The 27,259-nt window shown below is 34.1% G+C and overlaps 1 long non-coding RNA gene across 4 annotated transcripts in view; it reads left to right on the forward strand.

Moving 5' to 3' along the window:
* The window catches only part of LOC116285336 (uncharacterized), a 499,682-nt gene that overhangs the window by 355,217 nt on the left and 117,206 nt on the right, over positions 1-27,259 (forward strand). For all 4 annotated transcript variants that reach the window (XR_012063891.1, XR_012063888.1, XR_012063889.1 and 1 more), the window contains exons 4-5: positions 7,115-7,240; positions 14,083-14,162. This is a non-coding gene — a long non-coding RNA (uncharacterized lncRNA). The remainder of the gene's footprint in view (positions 1-7,114; positions 7,241-14,082; positions 14,163-27,259) is intronic.

Below are 27,259 nucleotides of genomic sequence, written 5' to 3' on the forward strand. Positions count from 1 at the left end.
AGAGGAATGGGTAGATGAGAACCCAGAACTCTAGGTGCTTTTTTTTTAATTAAAAACTAAGCTGCTCCTTCATCTAAAATTTTCTGATACAGTGTTTTAAATATCCATCTTATCATAGGAGATGCTTTTTTTTTTTGGTGCCCCAGTGGATCAAAAGAAATTTCAATTAAGAAAAAATAAATATCTCCTCCTACAAAATCTAATGATAGAAAGAGATAATTTGCAAAAAACTAAATTTTGAACCCTACTTCTAGGTTGAATTTTAAGCTTTGCACGTAAAGAATGCCTGCTCCATTGACCACTTTTAACATCTATCTACTCCTAAAACTGAGCCACTAGAAGCTGAGAGATGATGATGAGAAGTATTATATGCTTGTCTCACATGCTTTTAAGAACAAAGGATGCCATGATTCTTAGAATAGCTACCGGGACGTACTAGCCTCAGCTTTCCTGAATTATTTTCTAGATAAATGCAATGCATTTGCAGCACATTTATGTGTAAGATTATCCATACTCTTGTCACTATATGTTATGTTAGATAATAAAAGTAAATGGTCATATACAACCTTGGTTTTTCAAATAAAAATATTGCATAGGTTCCTCAAGTTAGACTAGTTAGAGGAAAGCATATGCTCTCACCATTGAGCGTGTTGTCTGGACCTTCCACTGTGCCAAGTATTCTCTTTCTCCCTCGGTCGAAATATGTTCTTATTTTGGGTCAAAAAATGTTTCTAAGTCTACTTACAACTGTCTTAACATAAGTTTCATAATTTTCTACTTCAGTTTAATTTTATGTTTCTTATAATTTAGTTGAAAACTTTTATTTCTAAAGCATAGATTATCTGAAATAATGAAAATGCTTGCAATGATGAGGTAGGGATATTTCTGGATGTAATAATAAAAACAAATATTGATATTTGAACCTCCAAAATACTCTGAAATGAGTTATAATATTTTTAATTAATAAATTAAAAAATAATTTGTTTCCAAGTCAATCAGAATTTACTTAGTATAATTTATAAATGTTGTAAGTGTTCAGATTTTTTATAGAGATAATGAAATAACTGGACAATGAAAACACATGTATGTTTCAACTAGATTGATAAACATTTAAAAAAAGTTGCTTTATCATGTGCTTTATGTCAGTATACATACCTATCAATCATTCTCATATATATATATACTATATATAAGCTATTTGAAAGTAACTTACAGACATCATGACACTTGAAGCATGCATATTTTTAGCATTAGAGATTTGCCTACATAAGCACAGTATTATTATCACATCCAAAATAACTATCATTGATTAGGTAATATTGACTCTGTAATTTCTTCTGTGCCCCCTTACAGGCAATGTCCACTTCCTATGTGTAACTATAGTTCTTATTTCTCCACCATAGATTAGTTTTAGCTATTCATACATTTGTATCCTTTGTCTTTGGCTTCTTTTATTAAAATATTGTTTTTGAAATTTATTCCTATTCTATAAATGTATAAATGTAGTAGACACTCCCAGAAAGTTTTGCCAAGTTACTGTTTGTTCTGTATTCCATTCCTGTAAGCAACGTATCAGAGCTTCATTTGGACTACCTTTTTACTAGTATTTAAAAGGGACTCTTGAAGTTTGGCTACTTTGAAACCTCCATGCTGGGAGAAATCTCCAGCTACATGGAGAGGTCATGCATCGTGCTCTGCTCAATAGCTCCAATGAGCTGAGCCTTCAGTCGTCCCAAGCCCAGGTACCAAACATACGAGGAAAGATGTCAGCAAACAGTCTAGCCCCAGTCATTGAGTTGCCCCAGATGTTTCCGTGTTCCCAGATCAGGAGCAGACGATGAGGGGCAGAGACATGACACCCTCACATTCCTCGTCTGAATTCCCAAACCACAGAATTCATGAGCATAATAAAATCCCTGTTTTATGCTATTTTGTTTTTTAAAATTATTATTGAAGTATAGCCAGTTTACAGTGTTGTATCAGTTTCTGGTGTACAGCATAAGGTTTTCATCACACATTTACATACATATATTCCTTTCCATGTTCTTTTTCATTGTAGGTTACTATAAGATATTGAATGTAGTTCCCTTTGCTACACAGTAGAAACTGGTTGTTTATCTAATATGCTACTTAGTTTTGAGTTGTTGTTATGTAGTAGCAGTAACTAGACATTTAGATACATTACACTTTTGTTATCTTTCAGTCTGAAATATTTTCTATTTTTTCTTGTGATTTCTTCTTTGGCTGTGGGTTATTTAGAAGTGTGTTGATAAATGCCAAGTATTTGAGGATTCTCTAGATAGCCCATCATTATTCATTCCTAACTTAATTCTGCTATGTTCAGAGAACGTAATATGAATAAATGCAGCCCTCTGAAATGTGTTAGAGGTGTTTTATGGCCCACATACTGTTTCTCTTGGTGAATGTTCTATGCATAGTTGAAAAGAAGGACTATTCTGCAGTTGCTTGGTGTATTCTATAAAAAACGGTTGGTTCAAGTTATTTGCTAGTGATGTTAAGATCTTCTATTTCTTGCTGATTTTTCAGTCCAGTTGTTCTGTCAACTGCCAAGAAAGGGATATTAAAACCATCAGTAGTGATTGTGGATTTGTTTATTGCCTCTTTCAGTTCTGTCAAGTTCTGTCTCATATATTTTGCATCCTCATTGTTGCATCCTCATCCTCATGCATGTAGAATTTTTACATGTTTTTCATGAATTTACACTTTATCATTATGAAGTGATCCTTACTATCTCTGGATAATCCTTTATCTTATAGTCTGAGTTAACAGTTTTTGTTTTGTTTTTTACTATAAAGCAACTTTATTATACTTACTACTTGCATGGTTTATTTTCCAGTTACTTTCAGTCTGTTGACATAGGATCTTGCTTTTTTTTTTTCTTTTATCTAATGTGAGAGTATCTGCCTTTTATTTGGAGTGGTTATTCTATTTCCATTTAATGTAATGTAAATATGATTTGCTATAATTCTACCGATTTACTATTTGTTTTAAATTATCTGATCCTTGTCCCTATTTTAATCTGCCTTATTTTGTGAATTAATCAATTATAATTTTTAGAACTTATATGTTCTTTACTGGCTTTTTTGTTATGGTGAAAGATTAACAAAATTGAGGCCCTGTCAACAAGTTCATAAGGAATAATTTGTAAAGGAGACCAGCATCAGATTCATAAATTATTGCAGATTCATGAATTATTTTGGATGTAATGTTTTAAGATGACTCTTATTACTCTTGAAAAGTAATGAGACTTGCAATGCAAGAAAAAAAATCTAGAAACAGATATTATACCTTTTATTAAAATTATCTCAGAATGCATTGTAGACCTAAATATAAACCACAAGAATATTAAATTACCATAACATAGGAGAAAATGTAGGTGACTGTACATTGGCAATGATTTTTTCATATAACACAAAAAGCATGATCCATGAAAGAAAAAAATGATAAGCTGGATTTCATTAAAATCTAAAACTTCTGTTCTGCAAAAGACAAGCTGTAGACTGAGAGACTGTATTTGCAAAGGATATATCTAATAAAGAATTGGTTTACTAAATATGAAGAATTCTTAAGTTTGGCAATTTAAAACAATGTAAAATTAGATTAAAAACTGGGCAAAAGACCTAACAGACACCTTACCAAAGAAGATACATACATAGCAAATATACATATAAAAAGATGTGCAACATCATTTGTGATTAGGGAATTGCAAATTAAAACAATGATTAGATATCATTACACACCTATTAGAACGGCCAAAATCCAAAACATGGACAACACTGACTGCTAGTGAGGGTGTAGAACAACAGGAACTTTCATTCATTGCTGGTAGGAAAGCAAAATGGTACGGCCTCTTTGGAAGAAAATTTGGTGATTGGTTTCTTAAAAAAAAAAAGTAGACATGTTCTTACTGTATGATCCAGCAATTTGTGCTTCTTAGTATTTACCCAACTGATTTGAAAACTTATGTTCACACAAAAACCTGTGCGTGAATATTTGTAGCAGCTTTATTCATAGCTGCCACAACTTGGAAACAACCAAGATGTTCTTGAATAGATGAATGGATAAATGAACTGTGGTACATCCATTCAATGGAATATTATTCAGCAATAACAGGAAATCAGCTATCAAGCCGTGAAAAGTCAGTGCGGGAATCTTGAAAGCCTTTTGCTTTGTCAAAAATAATTAGGGACCTGAGAGCTAATGAAATGGGCAAAGTTTTGGTGGTGTCTTTTTCTTAAGACTTAATAGAATATAATTTCCCTAAACTATACATATTTATAGTGTACAGTTTGACGAATTTTGGCATAGGAAAGCGTCACCAAGATCAAGACAATGAACATATCCATCACCTCACAGGTTTTCTCATGCTCATTTGAATCCATCTCTTCTACCCCCACTCCCATGTCCCCAGGCAACCACAGATCTACCATGAAATGATCTTAACAATAAAGAAGGAGGTGGTGACATGTTTATGTTTCGAAAAGAGAAGTCTGGTAACAGTATTGAGTAGAAATAGGGGAGGAACTTGAGTAAATATCAGTAGGTCAGTTAGGAGGCTATTGAATTAACTCTTGACATCAGCTTGGACTAACCAAGTGATGGTGCAGAGGGTGGAATGAAAATATTTAAAAGATGTATAAGTCATAATAGCAATAGGATGTTGTTGTTGGAGGACAGAGAGGTGAATTAGAGGAAATTAACTATCAAAGATGAGTTCTAGCTTTCTCATTTGCATAATGAAATAAGGACTAGATATGAAGATCTGGTTTTACTACTTTGAGTCACTTTAAAAGAGATCAAATACATTATCAAATACTGAGATTTGGAGTTTTTTTAAAAAAAGTTCTGATATGGAGGCAAGAGGTTTTGAATCATAGGTGTTTTCCATTAGACTAAGCTGCCTGCCTTTCATTTAAAAATTTTGAATATTAAGGCAACAGAAATATGTCTGGTTGAGTTGGGGGAGGGGAAAATATGTTCATAGTACATCAAAAAGATGATTTGTATAAAAGAATTTACAGATAAAATGATTTTGTTTAATATGCATATATTTCTGTTAGATTTTTCTTCTTTTCCATGCAATTCATATTGTCACATAAGTATTTCCTCAGTTTCATATACTGACTCAGCTTTCAAAATTAATGGTATTATTCTTATTTCTTAGAGCCTTTCATGTACTTGATTGATGGTTTCTTCACTGGTTGGCTCTCAGCTTGGGGTTGGCTTTTTATTGCTGCTGGCACTTGCCACAAACTCTTCATGTGCTTAAAGGGGGAACTGATTCCTGCTTCATTTGTAAACTCATGCCACCATCTTTATCTCTGAGATCTATTGAGCTCGACTGTCATTCTCAAACTTGGTTTATTCATTGAGAAAACATACCATGACATGGTGTAAAAAAAGTACCTCCCTTTCTCTAAAATCAAGTGGTGATGTTTTACAGTTTTTACGAATGTAACAGATACTATCCCTTTTTCCTTTGCTTGTTTTCTTGTCCTTTCTGGAAGTAAACTCAGTGCCCTTGATATTAAGATGTTAGTATAGAATGTTAGAGTTTAAAAAAAAAGCTTTGCAGGGTAAAAATTTGTTGCATGTGACATCTTGCTTAAAAATCACTAAATATTGCACTGCAATATTTTAGTTACTCATTTAATTACTCATTTTAGTTGCATCATTTCAGTTACTCTGTCACGCTGTTCTTTTTATTTAATACTATACTTATCGCCTTATAACTTTCTCAGGATTCTCTGTTGTTAGTCCTAACAATGACTAGACAAATATGTAGCTAAATCAAAAGATGCAGTTTATTTCCCTGTAGACATTAATCAGTTTTGTATCTAACATAGCCACTTAATCCTAAATTTCCTTTATTCAATTTCTTATAAATGCCTGATTGAATCAAATCTGCGATGTGTATTCATTTTATATTTTGATGAGTCATGTTTTGTAGACTTTAAAATGCTATTTTTGACATTTCTACTTAGAAAAACTGAGATCATATAATTTGATTAAGTGCTTAATTGAGGGGAAAAAAGAATTTTGAGGCTTTGGATTGCATGGACAGAAATGTCAATTGATACATTGATTCATTGCCAGTAGGATCAATTTGAAGGCCATGAAATAATCTTTCAGAAAGCCAATTTTACTTAATGCTCGCATCATGAATGTTCTATATCCTAAATCTGATCATGTTACTTGTGTGTGTGAAAATCATTAATGGCTCTCTCATACCCATATAGTCAGTTTAAAAATCTTTAGCATAGCGTTCTAAGTTTTCTATAATATGACCCAACTTGTTTGAGAGTATTGCTCCATTGGACCAGATCCAGAAAGTGTTCCATCAGGAGACCAGGTGGGAGGCGATCGGGGGGAAGACTCAAGGGAGTGCCGGCAGGAAGGAGTTTCCAGGGTTTCTGAGAACGACCAGTCTTGGCTCTTGTGTCATAATCAAAACACACATTAAAAAAAATTCTTTAAATGCAACTCAACAAGTAAACATGTCTGCATTTCAACAAAGATAATAGTATCAGAATAAACTTTCATTGCTGTATCAAAGTACTGAAAATTTCAAGTTGGCAGAGTCTGCTTTGGGGATGGCTGGTGAAGAAGCCTTGTCTTGGAAGCCAGTAAAGAAAGTGGATTCAGTTGCAAAGAGACACCCTTATTTCTGCTCTTAAAATCTACAGTTTTCCCAATTAGAGTCTGCAGAAAACATTTTTTTCCTGCTGTATCTGTTCTTTGTAGTGGGATAAAGGAGATCTCACAAGATGGTTGGGAAAATGTGGACATCTGAAGGCTCTGGCTGGGCTGTTAAGAGGCAAAACATAATAGGGACTTGTAGTTCAGTGATACCATTTGCCACCACGCACAACTTCAGATGCATCACAGAGAATAGCTGCTTTGAGTAATCATGCTCTTAATGATGCCTTTTGCTCTAAAATAAGGAGTCCTGCCAGAGGCTTTAACCTTGTTTCACTGAGTGTCTCTAGATGTCATGTGTACTTTCCTAATTTGTTACTTGACATACAGAAGCAGTGGTATCTTAGTTATGAGATTTATTCTGAGACAAAAATCTATCATCCTGTTTTCCTAGGAATAGAAAAGAAAAGAAGTTAGACTTCCAACATTGTCTGGAAAATCTGGATATAAATGCCCTGTGACCTGCCCTTAGAGAAGCTTTGAGCTGTGCAGCCAAGTAGATGTCAGCAGATACGTGTAGGTATGTGGTGTGTGGTGAGCAATTTGAGTTTGTGTGTAATTCTGGTGTTCTGTGATGCATTTATTTCAAAGCCTCCATACTCCGTTAATTAGAATGAATACATTCTGAAATAAAAAGCACTTTTAAAAGAATGCAATTTTGTTACCCTTAGGAGCACAGTATAAGTCAAATACACTTAATGTTTTCATAGTATTCAGTCTTTGAAATTTTGTATGAGTAGACATTAGTAGAATTTATATTTTAAATAAATATAACTGAATGCTTTAAATATATATAGAGATAGAACATTATAAAACTAAATATTTTTGAACAAATAGGCTATCCATAGGTAAATTAGTCTCAAATTTTCTAGTCTGAGGAAGAGGTGAGGTCAGAGAAAGCCAGGAGATCAGCACACTTAGGAGCCATGTCCTAACTACTCCGACATTAATGACTTTGGACTGATTCTGAGTGTGATGAATTAGGGCCCAAATGAAATGAATATCGGCAGCACTTGATGCATCTTTAAATAGTAACATATAGTAAGATATTTGAACAACTTTTATACACTATTTTCAAGATCCTCTTTTACTGTTGTTTCAAAAAAAAATCTAAACTTGCTTCTCATTATGGCAAAGTGTGTACCTACAAAAAGACCTTTTCCTGTATGTCATCCTCCATGCAGATGTGTTTTGTTTTGCTCTTAATCTTATAACTTGGAATTGATCCCAGTCTCTGTACACTCAATTTGTTCTCCTATCATTGTAGGAAAGATTTTCAGAGTTAAAATGGCTTTGGGAGGATTTCATTTAAAAGGCATTTTGGGTTTGAGAGAAAGTGATCTTGTCCCCTTGGATTAAAAAAAAAATGAACATATAGTAATAGATTAGTCTGTTCATATGAATTTATTCAGTTTTCTAGTATCCTGGTAGACATTTACATGGAGAAGCATCAGCTCAGAGATGTTTGGCATAAACTGTTCATCTACAAACAGGCATTGAATTTGTTGTCTGAACCTGACGGACTGCCCCTGATCACCACCCATTTCAGACCGTCGATGAGTCACCCATGCTTTGGGAAGAACACCGTAAAAGTGGAAGAAGCAAAGGAGCCAAATCTTTGACTCAGATTTCAAAATAGCAGGAAGACATATACTTTTAGAACAATCTTTTCCCATGAGGGAAAAAATGAAATAACAAAAATCAGGGTGTACTCTGGGGGTGGTGGAGTCCTGGTGACTACAGGAATCATGGAGAACCGAGTGGAAGATTCAGCAAGGAGATACTGCTGAACTTCACAGGAGTCAGCAAAGTGGTTGAGTCTCAGCTACCAGGGGAGCGTGGGAACTGAGTCGGCTCTGGGAGTTTAGGCCATCCTGTCTTCAAGGCTGTGGACTCTGCGCATTGTCTGAATCAAGGCGCTTCCTTGGCTGCCTCTCATTTCCCGCCACTGACAGTCATCCTACACACCTCTCCACTCCTGGCACAGATTGGTCTAGACAGATAAATGTTGGACCAACCCTAGGACTGTGTTCAGGGCCCCTGCAGAGGATGGAGCCTTGGGAACCTTGGGATTTAGGGGAAGACCCCAGCCTGGCTAAGGTTGGGCAAAATATAACCATTTGGGGGCCTCCCTCTAGTCAAGAATGGCATTGGAACACACCAATATTGCTACAGCCATTAGTACATTGAAATATGAAATTGATGAAACTTTGGAAACACTTTCACTAACATATTGCTACTTTCCTATGATATGGTTTCCTGAGCCACCTTCTCAATGTCAGTAGGCTCTATATGAACGTTGAGTAAAACAGGAAACCAAGATCGAATTGTTCATTTGGTTTCCTTTTTTTTTTTAAGCAACTGAACTTTATAATGATAGATTTTAAATAACAGCTGCCACCATTTGAAATTAATAATATGTTAACTTGTTGACATCTGCCTACCCACACTGGAAAGCCAGCACTGCCAAGGAAAGACCTTTTGGATCATTTCCAACGCTCTGTGACTGAGAAGTGTATATTCTGAAAGTTAAACCATGGGACCTGGACTCAGACAACCTGAGTTCATACTCCAGCTCCATTACCCATGTAAACATGTTATGTTTCAGATTTTTCTGTTGTAAACTATGAATTGTAATTATTCATACATCATGGGTTATGGTTCTGAGGTATTCACCTGCCTGGCACTTAAGTACTAAATAAATGTTAGATGGATTTCTTCCCCAGCATCTAGGACAAGGCCTGCACTTCTTTCCAATAAATATTTTAAAACAATAAACAAATGAATAAATGGTCACCTTTAGAAAATGCAGATGAAATCTTGGTAGGATGAAAGGGATTAAAAAGAGAACCAAGTCAATAATCAGTAGAAGTTTTTTAGTCACTTACTATATGCTAGGAAGAGAGAAAAATATAAAAAGTGAATAAAAGCACAAGCAAAAGTGAACAGAAATTGCGTGGAACAGATCACAAAGGGTTTACAGCATTAGACCTGGATTTTATTTCTAGCTGTCTAGGTGCGGTGGTGTGTGGCCTTGAGCTTGGGAGTGCACGGGAATAAATGGGATAATTAGTACATGGCCAGCCCTTAGCTCAGTGCTCTGCCGTTCATGAATACTGTAAAAAAAAATAATAGTCCTAGCTAGACGGCGTTTCAGAGACCACGGAAAACATCAATGCCTCAAGAATACCTCCAAATTTTGATGACTGATTTAATGTCTACATTTTTACATTGATTCATATTATTATTAATAATATTATTAATTAGATATCCCCTGTGTTCTAGGGTTCAGTCATGTTAATACAGACATGCCTGTAGGAATTATTACACTGCATGATTCATCTTACTAATCATTTGCGGTTCACTTTAGTGTGGATACATTTATGATATTCTCTTTTGACAACACAATTTGAGAAGCATTCCTATTGGAAAAATAATTTTCCATTCCTGTTGGAAACTAGGGATGATGAAAACTTAGAATAGCAAAAATAAATTGAATTAACTTCAAAAAATTGGGAAGGACACCACTAGTTAACCATATGAAGGTCTCCTGTGTCTTGAAATGAGACTAGAATATATATGATCTCAGAGATGGGAAATATTTACTGGATTCCTGGGACATTTTTAAGTATTTTCATGTTAAGTAACCAGGATGTATGCTTTCAGTGCCAGCTCTTCTTCTGTCCTTGCAACTTAATGATCCTGTGAATCACTAGACAGAATGTAAATATCAGAGCTTATTTCCTCAAGTAGACTACTAACCAGGTCCCTTTATTCATCCCTCAGCAGAAAAGCAAGACGTCATATTTATTCTACTCATTATGGAATCCACGGATAAGGTAGAAAATGACCTTGCAGAATGTGCAAGCCAGGCAAACTGGCAGTGAGTGCTTCTTGTCTTACCAAAGAAGTGTATAATGGCCCCTCTTCTATATTCCTGGGTCACAAATCAATACAGTTTCTCTAAAAGGTGTTATCTGCTGATTCCACCAAATGCATATGACCATGAACTCATTCCAAATTAGAGTGCCAAAGGAGCAAATTGTTTCAGTGACTGTTCCCCGGCAAAATAACAATCTGTATGATTACTCAGATCTCAAGGCCCTTCGCTCACATTTTCTTCACCCTGTCCCATTGCCCGTTTAGCTCTGACCCACTTGTTTGTCCTCTAACTCTTTAAGATTACATTCTTTAACTCTTTGGGATTATCTGCCTTCATCTATACTTCTCCGTTCGCCATATATAAAACCAAAACAGTATCCACTAACCCCCATTCATGGCTTTTCCTCTCTTTCAATCCAGGAAGACTTCTCGGGTTAAAGAGACAAGTGTTTTCTGGAAAGTCAGGAACATATCTTCTATTCCTATGATACCTGCTTTTGGATTTTTAAATTTAATTAGCAATAAGAAATACAATAAAATGAAACCCAAGAAACAAACCTAGCTAATTAACCTTTTAAAATGATCTCTTTTATTGTAGTGAGCTTTGATTAAAAACATGAATTAGTGTCTTGCCTCTGCCAATTTTTAAAAACTTGACCAAAAAATCATTTAACCCTTCAACTTTCTCATTCATAAAAAGAGGGAATAATATCTGTTTCATATCACAGTAGTAAGTAAAAATGTTGAGAAAATGTATAGGTTGTTTCATAACTTTAAAAATTATAAATGGGTTTCAAGTTTGCAAGCTCAGAGTGAACACTTTTTAGTTAGGTAATTAAAGGCAGACTGAATAAGACGTGCATGCCTTGTGTTAACCAGTGGTCTCTAAACTTTTATGATGGCATCTATCAGAAAAGGTGAGCACAAATTTCAAAATATGTGCTTTGAAATATATATTCAAATTTCTAATGTGTATTTGTAGTTTAAATATAAATTCATTTGTAAATTACATACCCACTTGACTGAGAAATAAATATATTTTAAAACAGGGGGTGGGTATAGCTCAAATAGTAGGTACAGTGCATGCTTAGCATGCATGAAGTCCTGGGTTCAATCCCCAGTCTCTCCTCTAAAAGAATAATAAATAGACCTAATTACTTACTTCCCTCCTTTAAAAAAAACAAAAAAATTAAAAATAAAACATAAATAACACAGAAAAAATAAAAAGTGACATAAACAGTATTTGGCAAATCAGTTTTAAGTTATAGTTTCTCTTTATTTCAAAACTTGGTTTTATTGACTGATAGATTTGAAAAATATAACACAAGTCAGTGCACAGGCCCAAAGGAAGAAGCACTCATTTCCTGCTGTAACTTGTTCATAATCGATTCAGTGAATGGATTTCATATGTGATGTTCTTTCTTGATAATACTTCCATATTTCAGTCGGAGCAGACGTTCCATCCACATTGTACTTCCATTCTTTTCCATAATCCCATTAATTTTAATTTAAGAAGTCACTGCTGTCTATATTGCTTCTCATTCTCTAATTTCATTAAACAAATCTAGTTAATTCATAAACTGAGAAATGTGAAAATCATTTGTACTTTCATTAATCTCAAGCAAGTCATCCACATCAGGTAATCTGTTGCAAGATTTATTTTTTTCACATTTTCTAAAATTTTGTTACTACAGTTTAAATAATATTTGGTGACATTTTAATTTGTTACAGTATTATTTCCTCTATATTCACCAAAAATTAATTTGTGACAAGAAGAATGACAACTTCATGTATAATGTGTGGCTTTCTGTCATTTTATTTTAGTACAGAAATTCTAAGAGATTTCTTAATACTTACTATTAGATTTAGTGAAATATTACATTAAATATCACTTGATCAAAATGTAGCACTTGTCTCCATATTCATGATACTTTAAATATCTTATAATAATTATGACTTACAATAAGTATGACTTCCTAATTTAATAAAGAAACTGTTAATAATAGGGGAAACTAGGTGCCAAGTTATTTGAAAACTCTATGCTATCTTCTCAATTTTACTGTACATTTAAAACTGTTTTTAAATATAAAATCTATTTCAGAAATAAAATGCAACAAATATTAAGACAGATGGGACAACAGGCATAAACTAGTAGTATTTTAGACAAATTGGGACATATGATCAACCTACTAAAAAGGTCTTTAGCTAGAATCTCAAAGCATAATACACCATTTTTTTATGGTAAAAAATAGTTTATGAAAAATTATATCAGAGAATCATTGAGATATTCTTAAATAGTAAGACTTTTGGATTTCTTTTTTTTAATTTTATTTTATTGAGTTATAGTCAGTTTACAATGTTGTGTCAAATTTCAGTGTAGAGCACAATTTTTCAGTTATATGTGACCCTACATATATTCATTGTTGCATTCTTTTCCACTGTGAGCTACCACAAGATCTTGTATATATTTCCCTGTGCTATACGGTATAATCTTGTTTATCTATTCTATATATACCTGTCAGTATCTACAAATTTCGAACTCCCAGTCTCTCCAGACTTTTGGATTTCTTACCTTTTGACTCCTTTTATGTGAGCAAATAAATCTTTCAGTTCATGTTTCTTTGGGTTTTCTGTTACAGTCAGAAAATCTAGGGAAGAGATCCCCACAGTTATGTGTGTGTCTTTTCCCCACTATTCTGAAAATAAGGGAAATAGCACACATACCACAAAGCTTTACAGAAAGTATATAAGTTGTTGCCTAAAGTTGGGAGGTGGTAAGTGGACGGGAATAGGGAGTGACTGCTAATGTAGATGGGGTTTCTTTTTGGTGTTGTGAAAAGATTCTTGTATTAGATGGTGATAATGTTTACATAATCCTGTAAATATACTAAAAAATTGAACTGTACAACTTAAATTGGTAAATATATCAATAAATATATCTTTAAAATAGAAAAAAAAATCTTACCCCACTGTGTTAAGAATAGACAATGATCAACAGCATGAATAGAATATGTGATCTTCCTTTGCATTTGCAGTTATGGAATTAACGTTTAGGAAAGAGGACTGGGTCCTATCTTAAAATTTAAAGAGAATCTTCTATGAATAAAAGTCTGTATACAAAGAGCTAATGAGAAATTTCATTTAAAAATAAGAAAATTCAGCTCTTCTGATCCATCTTTAAATTCCTACAACACTTGTCAGTGATGAAAATGTTAATTAAATGAAAAAGTTGGAGCTATGTCTACAGTCTCTCAAATAGTGCACTTGGAACAGTGAAAACATATTTTAAACATTTTGTATCTATTCTTACATCCTATGAGGGATGGTTTGGAAATTGTTTAAAAATAATATGACTGCTATTCTAGGTAAAATAATTTCTGTCCTCATATTTTTTATTGATATTGTTCAAAGTGTTTTCATCTGTTTTTCTTTCCTTCTTGTCTCTCATTCTATTCTTTTATTTTTCTTCTTTTTCTTCAGATTCTAGCAATTTCTCTCAACACAGAGCATAAAATGACTTCTTAGGACTACCTGAGAGGGAGACCAGATGTGTAATTTCGGTAAGAGATGATTAAAATAACATGGATACAAAGTGACAAGTCTTACTTAAATGCTAACAATGCTAATGAAAGGAAGAAGTGAAACATTACACAGAATAAATTACAACTATCTGAATGGGTATGCATACAAGAGATCATGGTGGTATTTTGAGTTCAGATTTGATGGCTAAGAAGTGAATAATACAACTTTGACCTATAAGGGAACATTGCCAATAGTATAATCTGATGACTAAATACACTGATAATAAATATGCTTACACAAAGACTTTGATATAAAAGAAAAACCTTCTTGTTAAACTTGAATGAAGGACCTGGATTCTCTAACTTATGAAGGAAGGGAAGGGAATGGGAATTTTGTGCTTAAAATAGAAATTTTTGATCGCAGGACACCAAGGATGGATCAGTTAATACAGTTGTTGAAAACAGTGTGAATGAGGATAAGGTGGTATGTCAGTTCCTGAACTCCTGATGTTACAAGTGAATGATCCATTAGTCTCCAAGTACAGCAGGGAGTTGATGTGTTTGTCTGAATATAAAAATGTCACTGTTATTGGGGAAACATTAAGTATATGTTCCATTGACTACAAGTTAGTTCTCAGAATGTCAGGAACAGAATGACTTGTTCTAGGCAAAAACAGTTAGATAGTAAGAAATACCTAGTTTCTAGTAATAAAATAAAATTCTGTATTTTCCCCATGAATTGGCAGAGGTTATTTTATTGATCACTTTAGAAAAGCATGATTTTAGAAAGGCATATACTGAGCTAGTTCAAGGATTTCTATCCCCTAGAACAATTTTCTGACCTGATTCCTTATTAAATGAGTATGATAGTTTCTAATACACATATTGACTCAGGTGTGCACAAATTATCACAGAAAAGTGATCTTTGTTACTACGTCTTTTACTGCACATTAGGTGTCAGAATACAGTGCACACAACATTTGGCCAAGGCGAGGAGTTGTGTCTACAAAAATAAAAATAAAAACTGTGAAGTAACAAGTTAAGTTTTTAAGAATTAGCAAGCATATTTTCAGTAGTTTTAAAGCATTTGTAATGAATCTGTTTTTTAAAAATAATAATAGGAAAAAAATGAGTTCTGACTTCTTTTTTGGATGTGTGTTGTAATCCCTGAATTTCTCAAAGCATATGGTGATTCTCAAAATTATCCTTTTCCCACCTACTGCTAGAAATTTTTTGCCTACTGAATTCAGCACCTCTTCAATGTGTTAAAACCAATTAGTGATACATCAAAGGGATTTTTTTTAATAACACAAAGTTTAAACTACTACAGAACGTTTGCACATCCAGCCCTGTGAAAGCCCATGATCTCATGATCTTTGATCTGTGCCTGTGAAGCTAAATTCATAAATATGTTTTCATTACCAAATTTGAGTCTCATCAGGAAGCAACCTGAACAAAAATAAATGATCTAACCTTAGCTATGATGGTAAGCTCTGTGAAACTAGCATTATTAGGCAGTCATTAATCTTTTTTTTTACTAGATACATAGATTTTTTCCCTATTTTTCCCTACAGTGTAGTTAAAATGAGTTATTTTAGTATAAAAAGTCCAGCAAAAATTAATGACTACAACAGCAGCTACAACAAGCAAGCTACATATTGACAAACTTTTGCTTTTGATCTCATTTCTAGTTCAAATACAATTGAAGACCATGCAGATACACATTTATTAATTTACACAGTTTGCACCCAAAAATCATGTTTATTTCACCAGTATAGTTTGTATATATTTATAGGACCCAGAGTTACTTTGGCATCAAATAATTCAGGACTAGCAAAAACTAAAAGTTGCTGTAGAGGATCTAAGTTCAGCACTTAACATTATGAAGAAAACTTTAAAAAGGAAGAAGAAAAAAACTTAACTGAAAACTAATTCAGGATTCACCCCATCTGGAAAGATAGTTTTTAGTGTTACTTTGGATGCCTTCATCTTTTGACATTTTTTCATTTCTCTGTCACCACTTGTTAAACAACTTCATTAAATACTCTTTCATAGTCACTCTTTAGGGGGGAGCTTTGTCCTGACAGAGGATCCAGTCATTTCTATATGTTGCTTCTTGATATGCCAGTGTCCAGGGGAAAAATCATGGGTTGAGGCTGAATCCCTGCTTTACTGCTTAATAACCATGTCAACATGATCCAAGCTCTCTGAGTCTCAGATCTCTCATCTTAAAAGTGAGGTAATAGTATATCGTTCACAGTATTTTCTAAGAACTGACTGTTAGATCTTACATAAAACAATTAATATCATGTTTTACACAGAGAACATTTTAGTAATTGACTCAACAGTAATGCTGCCGACAGTGGAGATCCCTGCAAATGTATTTCAGCAAGTGGTCAAGAGGAAAGTGGCATTTGGCCATTAAATATAAAGCATGAAGTATAAGTGTAAAGCCCGAGATGAGAATAGATAGGTCAAAATTATGTCTTTTTCAAGGTAAAGAGAAGAAAGGAAGGAAAGAAAATTATTGGATAAATAAGGCTTCATACATGAAATCAAGCAATTTGCAACATGAAGCTACTCTGACCAATATGGTAGCTACTGGCCACATGTGGCTATTGAGCCCCTGAAATGTCGCTGATCTAAAATGAGATGTGGTATAAGTGTAAAATGCACACTGGATGGATTTAAAAATTTTTTTTTTATTGGAGAACAGTAAATTACAATGTGTCAATTTCTGGTGTACAGCACAGCGTCCCAGTCATGCATATACATACATACATTCATTTTCATATTTTTTCATTAATGGTTATTATGAAATGTTGAACATAGTTCCTGTGTTATACAGAAGAAACTTTTAAAAATTTATTTTCATATATGGTGGCTAACATTTGTAAATCTCAAACTCCCAAATTTATCCCTTCCCACCTCCTTACCCTGGTAACAATAAGATTGTTTACTATGTCTGCAAGTCTATTTCTGTTTTGTAGATGAGTTCATAGTGTCCTTTTGTTTTGTTTAGATTCCACATATAAGTGATATTATATGGTATTTTTCTTTCTCTTTCTGGCTTCCTTCACTTAGAATGATGATCTCTAGGTCCATCCATGTTGCTGCAAATGGCATTATTTTATTCTTTTTTATGGCTGAGTAGTACTCCATTGTATAAATATGCCACAACTTCTTTACCCAGTCATCTGTCAATGGACATTTGGGTTGCTTCCATGTCTTGGCTATTGTATACAGTCCTGCTATGAACATTGGGGTGCATATATCTTTTCCCATTAGAGTTCCCTCTAGATACATACCCAGAAGTGGGATTGCTGGATCATGTGGTAGCTCTAATGTTAGTTTTTTGAGGAATCTCCATACTGTTTTCCATAATGACTGCACCTAACTATATTCCCACCAGCAGTGTAGGAGGGTTCCCTTTTCTCCACACCTTCTCCAGCATTTATTGTTCATTGACTTCTTAATAATGGCCATTCTGACTGGTGTGAGGTGATACGTCATTGTAGTTTTGATTTGCATTTCTCTGATGATTAGTGTTATTGAGCATTTACTGGAATGCACACTGGATTTTAAAGGCTCTTGATATGAAAAAATGATGTAAAATATCTCAGTAATAATTTATATACTTATATTGAAGTGATAAATATTTTAATATGTTAGGGTAAATGAAATGTGTTATTGAAATTATTTTACATTTTTAATGTAGCTACTTCAGCATTTAAAATTACACGGCAGTTCACACTTTATTTCTATTGGACAGAGTTTAGAGAAAGACATAGACATGGAAACAGCTCTATCTGAGTTACATGAGTGTTAGGGAAAATACAGGTAGGTGTGCTTCCTTATTCTCATGGGGCATTTGGTGAAAGTTCTCAAAGGGGATAGTATTTGTGTTGTACATAAGAAAATGAGTGAATTTTCTCTCTATATTGAAAACAGTAAGAAAGACCTTGGTCACCTGCTAATCATCAGGCAAAGAAAAAAAAATTAGAAGGCTCCAGTTGGAGCTGGAGTTAGACGCAGGGTATAGGTAAGAAAGGAAAACTGACTTCTCAGTTTCCCAACCAGGGAAGGATTTCAACTGAAATGGGCTAACTTGAGAGACACCTGATTTCACAGGTTCCATGAACAAGACTCAGTTCTGACCTGGACAAAAACAATTTGCTGGCAGTCCTCTAATTTTAAACATAAGACAGTTTTAAAAATTGTACAGATGTTGATGTGTAAAACAGAAGAGGGAAGCGTTTTGCAGAACGTGTTTCTTTTTTTCAGAGAGCTAAATAATACCACAAAATCTTTAATTCTCACTTTTAGACAAACATTCAAAATTAAGAGAATTTCAAGAGTTTCAACATTTAATCAAATATCTTTAATTTTGTTTTTTTAATTTACAATTCCAAATACCATAAAACTCTAGTCCTGGGAACATCAATTTTGGCTTTTATTTTACATATACTTTTTTTTCATATTTTCTCAATTCTGTGTTGATGAGTTTTATGTTTCTTAACACTAATAATATCTCTCTTCAATGTAAATTCCAGTCATTGTAAAATTAATGAAGGTTCAATAAGATACCCATATAATTTCAAAACCAACATTGCATTACAATTATGCTGATGCTACTAAAACTGCATTAATCGTTTGTAGGCAGTTATTAGAAATACCAGTCATTAGATAAAGGTAAGTTTGAATTAGCAGGTGAAAGATGATCTAGGAATGTTAATGTATAAAGGATGATGGGGTAAGGAGCTTAAAATCAAATGTATAAGTGATGAGACCATCTTGTACAGCTAGGACAGCGTATCAACCACTTTTTAAATTTATTATCCATTTTGGAAAGTGAATTGATGAACATCTGCTTGATTAAATTACTGTTTGTCTTGACGGACTCATTTGGCTAGAGTAATAACATGGAAATTTGTAGGCAGATCTTTGTAAGTCTTATGCTTCATATTTTGATGTTATTAAGCAAGGAAAATGTGTAACTTTCTCATATTTTGATGCTATTAAGCATAGTAAAACATAACTTTTTCTTCTTCCTTTTCTTTATTTTCTTTTTCCTGTTCCAGTGCTTAAAGTGACATGGTGCTTTTTATAACATGAATGGGTCAGAGATTGCAATAATGTATTATATGATCATAAAATAACCATTTGGACATTGTGTTGCTATGGAACCCTTAGGTCAAACTCCAATTTTAAAAAATTTTTTACAAAATAATCTACTTGAGAGAGGAACATGTCATTGAATTGTGAATGTATGAGTTCTGTTTTTACAATAAAATTGAGAAAAAGGATATATTTTCATAGGGACATGCCTAATAATAAAATTATATCAGTATTAAAGCAACCGAAAGAAAAACTCAACTGTGAGTTTAAATATGTTTATCAAAAATATTTAGTAGTCCTTAAATCATGAAAAAAGTCAATCTAATTATTTTAAATATGAAATAGATTTGCAAGAAATATGTGTAATTAGCATGTATCATGGCTTTCATTTCAAGTATAAGACTATTCCCAAGGAGGGAAACAATTTAAATTAAATCAAGGGGCTGAAAAGTAAAGTTGTAGTAATAATTAAGTAAAGAAAACTTCATTAGTGTAATAATTAAGTAAAGGAAACTTCATTAGTGTTTGAATTTGTGTGGTAGATGATCAAATAAATTTATAGTCAAGTTATTTTATATTTGATCAAAATAAAAGTGTTACCTGTATCCTAAAATAGTAACTACAGTACTTAATTTGATGGGATACTCAAAAGAAGAAGCCAGGTGGATGGAATTATGCAGGGGCGTAAGTTTGTGAAAGATCCCAACTGAAACAAAGTATTCCAAGAAGTTTGAAAGTGGAAAATGAAGGAGCTAGAGAGGTATTTGACTACTTATCAAGAAAAAAAAATTGAGGAGCAGTAGTATCTATTCTATTTGGAATACTATGCCAAGAAACTTTATAAATGCAAATAAAATATTCAGCAGTAATTGCCCACCCTCCAAGGATTCTTAAGATGAATAGAGAAGCAGACACGTTCATAAAAAGTTCTGCTACAAAGTCTGACAAAGTAAGTACTAGAAGGAAGACTCGTGTACAATATAACGGCATGTACGTAGCAGGTGTAGATTAATTTAACCAGAGAGTTCTGCAAGGCTTCTTGGAGGAAATATGATTTAACCAAAATCTTGAAGAAAGCAAGTATTGGTGTGGTGTGTGTGGGAAAGTGATGCTAATATTCTCACTCATCTGCTTTAAAAATGCTTCAAAGTTTTCTCATTGCTTTGTCTTAACAAAGGACAGAATCCCATGAGGCTCAAATTGAGTTTGTCTGTTTATATTCCTAGCCTCCTTTCTTGTGTCTCCCCTTTTCTGCATCAGTTTTATGCAGCAGATATAACCATCTGTGACATAGCACAACTGTCCTAATTACATGATCCATCACCCTGGCTTTATTTCTGTTCTTTAAATGTACAGGGCTCCTTCCTGCTTCCATACATTCCCACCTGCTGTTAATTCACTCTGCCTGTAACAGTTCTTCCCTCCTGTCTCTTGCCTGATTCTACAGGTGGCAACTGACATCCCTTTTACCTGGGGTATTTCTCATCTGAAACCACACAGGTCAGTAGAAGTGGTACAATTTTTCAAGTGCTCAAAGAACTGTCAAGCATCGATTCTATATCCAATGAAACTATCTTATAGAAAGAAAGGGGGAATAAATATATTTGTAGTCCAAGGAAAAGTAAGAGAATTTGTCATTAGCAGACCTATCCTTAAAGAATGGTTAAAAGAAGCACTCCAAAAAGAAAGGAAATGGTAACAGAAGAAGGCTTAGAAGTCCAGAAAGTAAAGAAGAAAAAAGGAATAGGTAGAAATAAGGGTAAATACAATAGACTACCTTTTCCTTATGAATTCTACAAATTGTATTTCATGCTTTAAAAACAGTAACATCTGTTGTCACTTATCAATGTATATCAATGAAAAACTTGAGATAATTGTACTTTAAAAAATGGAGAGGATGAAAGGCCCTACATGGAACTAAGTTTTCAATACTTTGCTCAGATTTGTAGAACTCCTACACTAGTAAGCTGTGGTAAGTCACATACTCATATTGTTATACCCAGAGCATCTAATAAAAATGATACAAAGTGATACGTTAAAAATATATAAATAAAACAAGATGGAATTCTTTAAAAGTTAATATAACACACAGGAAGGCAAGAAAAGAGAAACAGAGGAACATAAAAAACGGGAAGAATCTAGAAAGCATACAAAGCGTGACAAATTAACTCTTAGCATTAATAATTACCTTAAATGTAGATTATCTAAATGCACTGAATAAAAGACAAAAATTGTCAGAGTTTATTAAAAATTATTCGACTATGTTCTGTCTGAAAAAGCATTCTTCAGAAAGGACATGGATACATTGAAAGTAAAAAAATGACTAAGATATATCATGATAACATTACTTAAAAATAAAAAGCAGGAGTGTTTATTTTAATATTGGTAAATTAGAGTTCCAAATAAAGTAATTTTATAGGGAAAGAGAAAGATATTACATAATAATAAAAATATCAGTCTACCGAGACACAAAGCCATTCTGAATGTTCATGCCTCAAACAACAGCATTTGAAAAATACATGAACTAAAAACTGAAAAAGCTTAAAAATAAGTAAATCCACAATTATAGGTGATGTCTTTAACACCCACTGTCAGCAATAGAGCTACAGTTTGGCAGGTGCTCCAGGGAACATGCTCTTGTAGGAGTACTGTCTGTATTCTTTTCTTGGCTCACACCCAGACCAAATAGGTAATTTGAATGTGAAGTCCAAAATCAGGTGAGGCATCATAAATTTAGAAATTCTTGGTGGGAACCTTTTCTACTTAGATTCCAGTCTGAGGCAGATGTGTTACTTGCTTTCATGTGCTGGTTTTTTTTCCTAAACCTCCCTTTCGGTGAACATGGCCGCAAAGTCGATTGGCCTCCACTCTGCAACACACCCTGTTCTCCTTCCATTCCAAGTATCACTTCAACATGCTTCTCAGGACAAATCTGTTCTTTCAAGAATCTTTGTCTTACAAGGACAGCCACTGTCTGTTACAGTTGATGTAGCTGGGGGGCGAGCATTGCTGTTGGCTCTTTGTTCACACTCACATGCTCAGTATTATCCCACTGCCTCTCCTGGAATTTTCTCTCCTGATTCTTATTAGGCAGTTTTGTATCCATCAAGACGTCTGGTTTTTACGTGGTGGCATGTCTACTCCGTTTTGGTTTTGTTTACTTGCTTGTTTAGTTTTCATTGTGCTTTTTATTGGAATTCTGAAAATCTTGACTTCTGCACCAGCTACGGTAGCCTGTGAATTTTATGCAGCAGATACAACCATCTGTGACATAGCACAATTATCCTAATAACATGATCCATCTTGAGCTCACTTAGGCAAATATAAGGAAAGCAGAGGTAATAAATGAAACTTTCTATCCTGGCTGCATCCCCATGGCCCATTAGTGTTCAAGAATTTGAACTCTCTTCATGTAGAAATTGAACTAACCTTTGGTTTCAGATTGTATCAACTTAATTATCTCTTTATTCATCTCCAATATTTGACTCTTGCCTAATTCATGGTCATATTTGCTGAAGATTATAAGAGCTAACTTTGACATAGAATTTAAAATTTCATTAAAAAAATGACCTGGCAACATATTTGAATAGATACTTAAGTAAAGTGTCAATGGTTGCCTGAGCATGGAATAGAAATTACACAGAAGCAGGAAGAACTTTTGGGGGTTAATGAATATGTTTATTACGATTGTAATGATGATTTCAAGGGGGTATACATATATATATGAAAGTTATCAAGTTGTACACTTTAAATGCAAGCAGTTTATTATATATAAATTATATTCCATCAAAGCTGTTTGAAAAGAAAGAGAATATTCAAATCCATAGTTTATTTTGAAGGCTCAGACCAAAGGAAAAATTCTTAAATGACTCCAGATGCTGCATTTTTATTCTAAGAAAAATATTTAAATATTTTCTTTGTATAACACTGCTTATTTCTATGTCTTGTGTTGAGCAGGATTTAATTTCTGACTTGAAAAATCAGTAGAGAATTATTATAGCTCCTTTCAGAGATAGATGACTTTATTTTTAGTTCAGTTTACCTTCAGGGAACTAGGAGTAACCTATCCCAGTGACACCTTACATGCTGATAGAGAAGCTGATCTGATAGATGTCAAAAACAAGTGGTATCTTGTTGGATGAAGATTGCTACCAGCATGATTTACTTGGGGGAAACATAACCCTTTGGCTTCAGCAGTTGCTCATGTATTGAGCTCACTTATGTGCAGAATGTAAGTAGTTAAGATAGTTACAATTTTGAAATCCCAGTCTATCCCTTCCCACCCTCCACCCCCCTGGCAACCACAAGTCTGTATTCTCTGTCTGTGAGTCTATTTCTGTCCTGTATTTATGCTTTGTTTTTGTTTGTTTGTTTTTGTTTTTTAGATTCCACATATGAGCGATCTCATATGGTATTTTTCTTTCTCTTTCTGGCTTACTTCACGGAGGGTGGGAAGGGATAGACTGGGATTTCAAAATTGTAGAATAGATAAACAAGATTACACTGTATAGCACAGGGAAATATACACAAAAATGTTATGATAACTGAGAAAAAAATGTGACAATGTGTATATGTCCGTGAATGACTGAAAAATTGTGCTGAACACTGGAATTTGACACAACATTGTAAAGTGATTATAAATCAATTTAAAAAAAAAGATAGTTACAGATTTCTTGTCTTTGAGAAGACAGGCTTCTCTCTACTACAAAAAAGAAATACCATAAACTCAGAAGCTATTTTGGGAGCCAGAGTGAATTAAGTAGAAATATACCTTCCATTGGGTCTTTATATACGGTAAGGAAGAAATATTTGCAACATGCCATGGACAGAGATTTTTATTGTTAACACTACATGAAGAACAAATGAAAGTCCATTTTTAAAAAGGTGAACAACCAAGCCAGAAAAAGATAAAAAGTATATACATGACGTGATTTTGATTAAAGAAGAGATACAAGGAGCCAAGACATATATGAGAAAGTTCTAAATCTCAAGGGTGTGTCAATAAAATAGTTACATACTCTCTTCTGTCAGTTTAGCAGAAGATGAACACACACCGGTTCAGACACACACACACACTCTGCATTGGCAACAACTGCAGTGATCTTTTGTCCAACTGTTACACTCCCCACTGTGATGTTCATTTCTGCCCCACAGCTGTCTTTCCTGGACCTCTTATTGCCACTATCATGTGTTGCAGCCACTGTGTCCTCAGTCATTTTTTTTCACTAGAATCTAGGGAGGATTCAATCATGAGGAAACTATGTATTAAGGCAGAAATGTAGCCTGAAAGCCCCTGTCAGAATCCTTGATTCCTAAACTGATGAACATGATTGTTCAAAGTTCTCTACTGTTTAGCAGAAGAGAGCTGCCAGGTAAATGCCATTTGAAAAGGATAATAGTCTTACTCTTTATTGCTAGCTTGGAAAAGTTGTGAATAATCAGTGTCCTCGATGAAATTAAAGGCCAGAATAGGACCAAAAGTAGCATTAAGCATCTTGATTGGTGTTGCATCTTACTTACCATCACTGACAAGATAACTAATTCTAAACACTATTTTTGGCTCATGTGGTAATAAAAATATTTTTCTATTTTCTAAGCAGTTAATATAGGATGACTTTAGTTATGCTGTAAATCTCCTTTTCTCTCATTTTCTGCTGATTGAGCAGGCCTTGATTTTTACAAGTGAAAAGTGTACTATCTTTAGTTAAAAAATTGGAAGTGAGATTCCAGAAAGAAAGCATAATATTATCAAATGTTGTTTCTAATTAATCTTGAGGGTAAATTTATAAACGAAGAGGCAAGTAATTTTTTAAAAGTTCAAAAAATTTATTGCCCTGTATTTCTGATAATTTCTAAGAAATTGTGCTCTTGAGATTCAGTGAAAATGTTATTTTCAGTTAAAAATATATTACATACTCATTCTTTCTCATTATCTTGCCATTCTGTAGCCAACCGGTTTTTAGTTATTTTTCTTTTAGTGCTGTTAATTGTATACTAGACTATTATTTATAACTCATATTTTGATTACTTGTTACAAATTTTAGACTTACTTGCATTTTTATCAGCTCTAATTTTTTTATAAATGAAAATAAAGATGAAAACTCCAAACAGTTCTAAAATAATTAAGATTTTTCCCCCCACATTTTTTGGCAAATTAGCTTAAGTAGTTTAAAACATTTTTTTGTCATTCTGTTAAGGAATAATAATTTATTGTTACATGCAAAACTTACTAACATGAAAATCCATAATGCTTTACTGTTTCCCATTAGTTTACAAAGAATGTTAAAGCTCCAAAAAAAAAAAAAATCATGGACACACACCAAGATTAAGTTGGGGAAAGTAGTTACAGACTTTTCCTAAGAATGTAAAGAATGCTATAACAAAGAATTGTGTTGTTAGTTGATTAAGAGTAATCAAAGGGTGCTCTCAGATGATCGATAAAAGGCTGTTGAAGACTTATAGAACAGGGACCCTCAGATCCTGATGGTGACATCATGGATACTGGGGAAGTTACATGAAATAAAGATTTCTCAGGCTGACTATAAAAGATTTTGATTAAGAAAGTTTAGGGTGGGTCCCATGTATCTCTATTTTAAAAATGTATCCAGGTTACTCTGATCTTTAGAATGTTAATTTTGAGAGGTGTTTAACTTTTTTTTTTAACCATATGGTTGTTCATATAATTCGCATGATTTTTCCTAAACTTCTTTGGCCATAAACCTCCTTCTTCAAGCATCTTAGATAATCACTATTTTGTGGGATACATTTTGAGAAATGCTTTCACAGGATTAAAAGCCTTTTGTTATGATTATGAGATTTGGTGGAAAACTGGGCAGCTATAAACAGGTTTGACTGTAACAGAGATAGGGGAGTGTAGGAATGGGCACTATTTTCTGCATTGTCTAAGGAAAAGAGACCTAGGCAGGACATGAGAAATTAGAGAGGATGTGAAATAAAATACAGGCCAGAATAGGGATTTGTCAGTGAGGCTGACAGAATTACAGTCTGATCTTAAAATTAGAATAAGTCGTTCCCTCTACATGCGATCTCAGGAGGCAACCGATTAAGACTTCTTGTGCAATGTCGGCTCTGTAGGGATGAAGGGAAATCTGTCCCCAGTGAGTCTGGAGTGGACTCTAGTAGAGGGGGCAGGTGAATTCCAAGGGCAAAGAGCAGTACTGAAAGCACTGTTAGAATCAAAAAGGAGCCTCAGTCAGCGCCACTCTGCTTGGTTAGAAAGTGCTTCAAGGAAGACCATGTCCAATCATATAAAAATTGCTACAAACATTGTAAAGAAAACATTACCATGAGGCAGTAAGAAGAGAAGGAGGTGATAGTGCTACAATGTAGACATTGAGTGGTGGACCAGGTGTCCCAGGAGCTCTCCAAGGTCCTAGTTTTTGTTTCCTTTTCCTTTCTTTTACTTTCCCTTCATTTGCTCTTTCTTGCCCTCTCCTCTCCTATCTTTTGTTTTCTTTCCCTTTATACCACTTTTCCTCTTTCTGTTTGTTTTATGTGCCAGGAATGTCCCTTAAATGACCTGGAGAAAATCCACAGGCTGCACCTGAAAGAAAGGATTCCTTTACAAGGTCTGACTCCCTTTCTGAGAGTGTGCATTCTCCAGACAGACAGCTCATCTGCTATTTCCAGGCCAGTATGCTGCTATGCACACTTCTCTGTGTTCTCACGATGCCCTGTGAAACCACTGCCTTTATATACAGATTTGAATTATGATAACAGTGTGCATGTGTCCTTCCAAAAAGATTTCTTTTACTGCCTTTAAAACAGGGGCTACCCTCTTTCGTATTTTATTCCCAGTAAGTGCTTGATGCATAATATGTACTCAGAAATTATAATTGACCTGGACTTGGATACGTATACAAAATAATTAAAAGAAAAAATTGTGTGAATGAACTGTGTCCAGATTCTTAGATCAGGGATATGTGCCCACAATCGATCACTTAGCACATTCCCGGTAATTACCTACTGGGCAGATACACTAGTGTCCCTGGAGAGGG

The sequence above is a fragment of the Vicugna pacos genome, chromosome 24, assembly GCF_048564905.1.
Source record: "Vicugna pacos chromosome 24, VicPac4, whole genome shotgun sequence".
NCBI lineage: Eukaryota > Metazoa > Chordata > Mammalia > Artiodactyla > Camelidae > Vicugna > Vicugna pacos.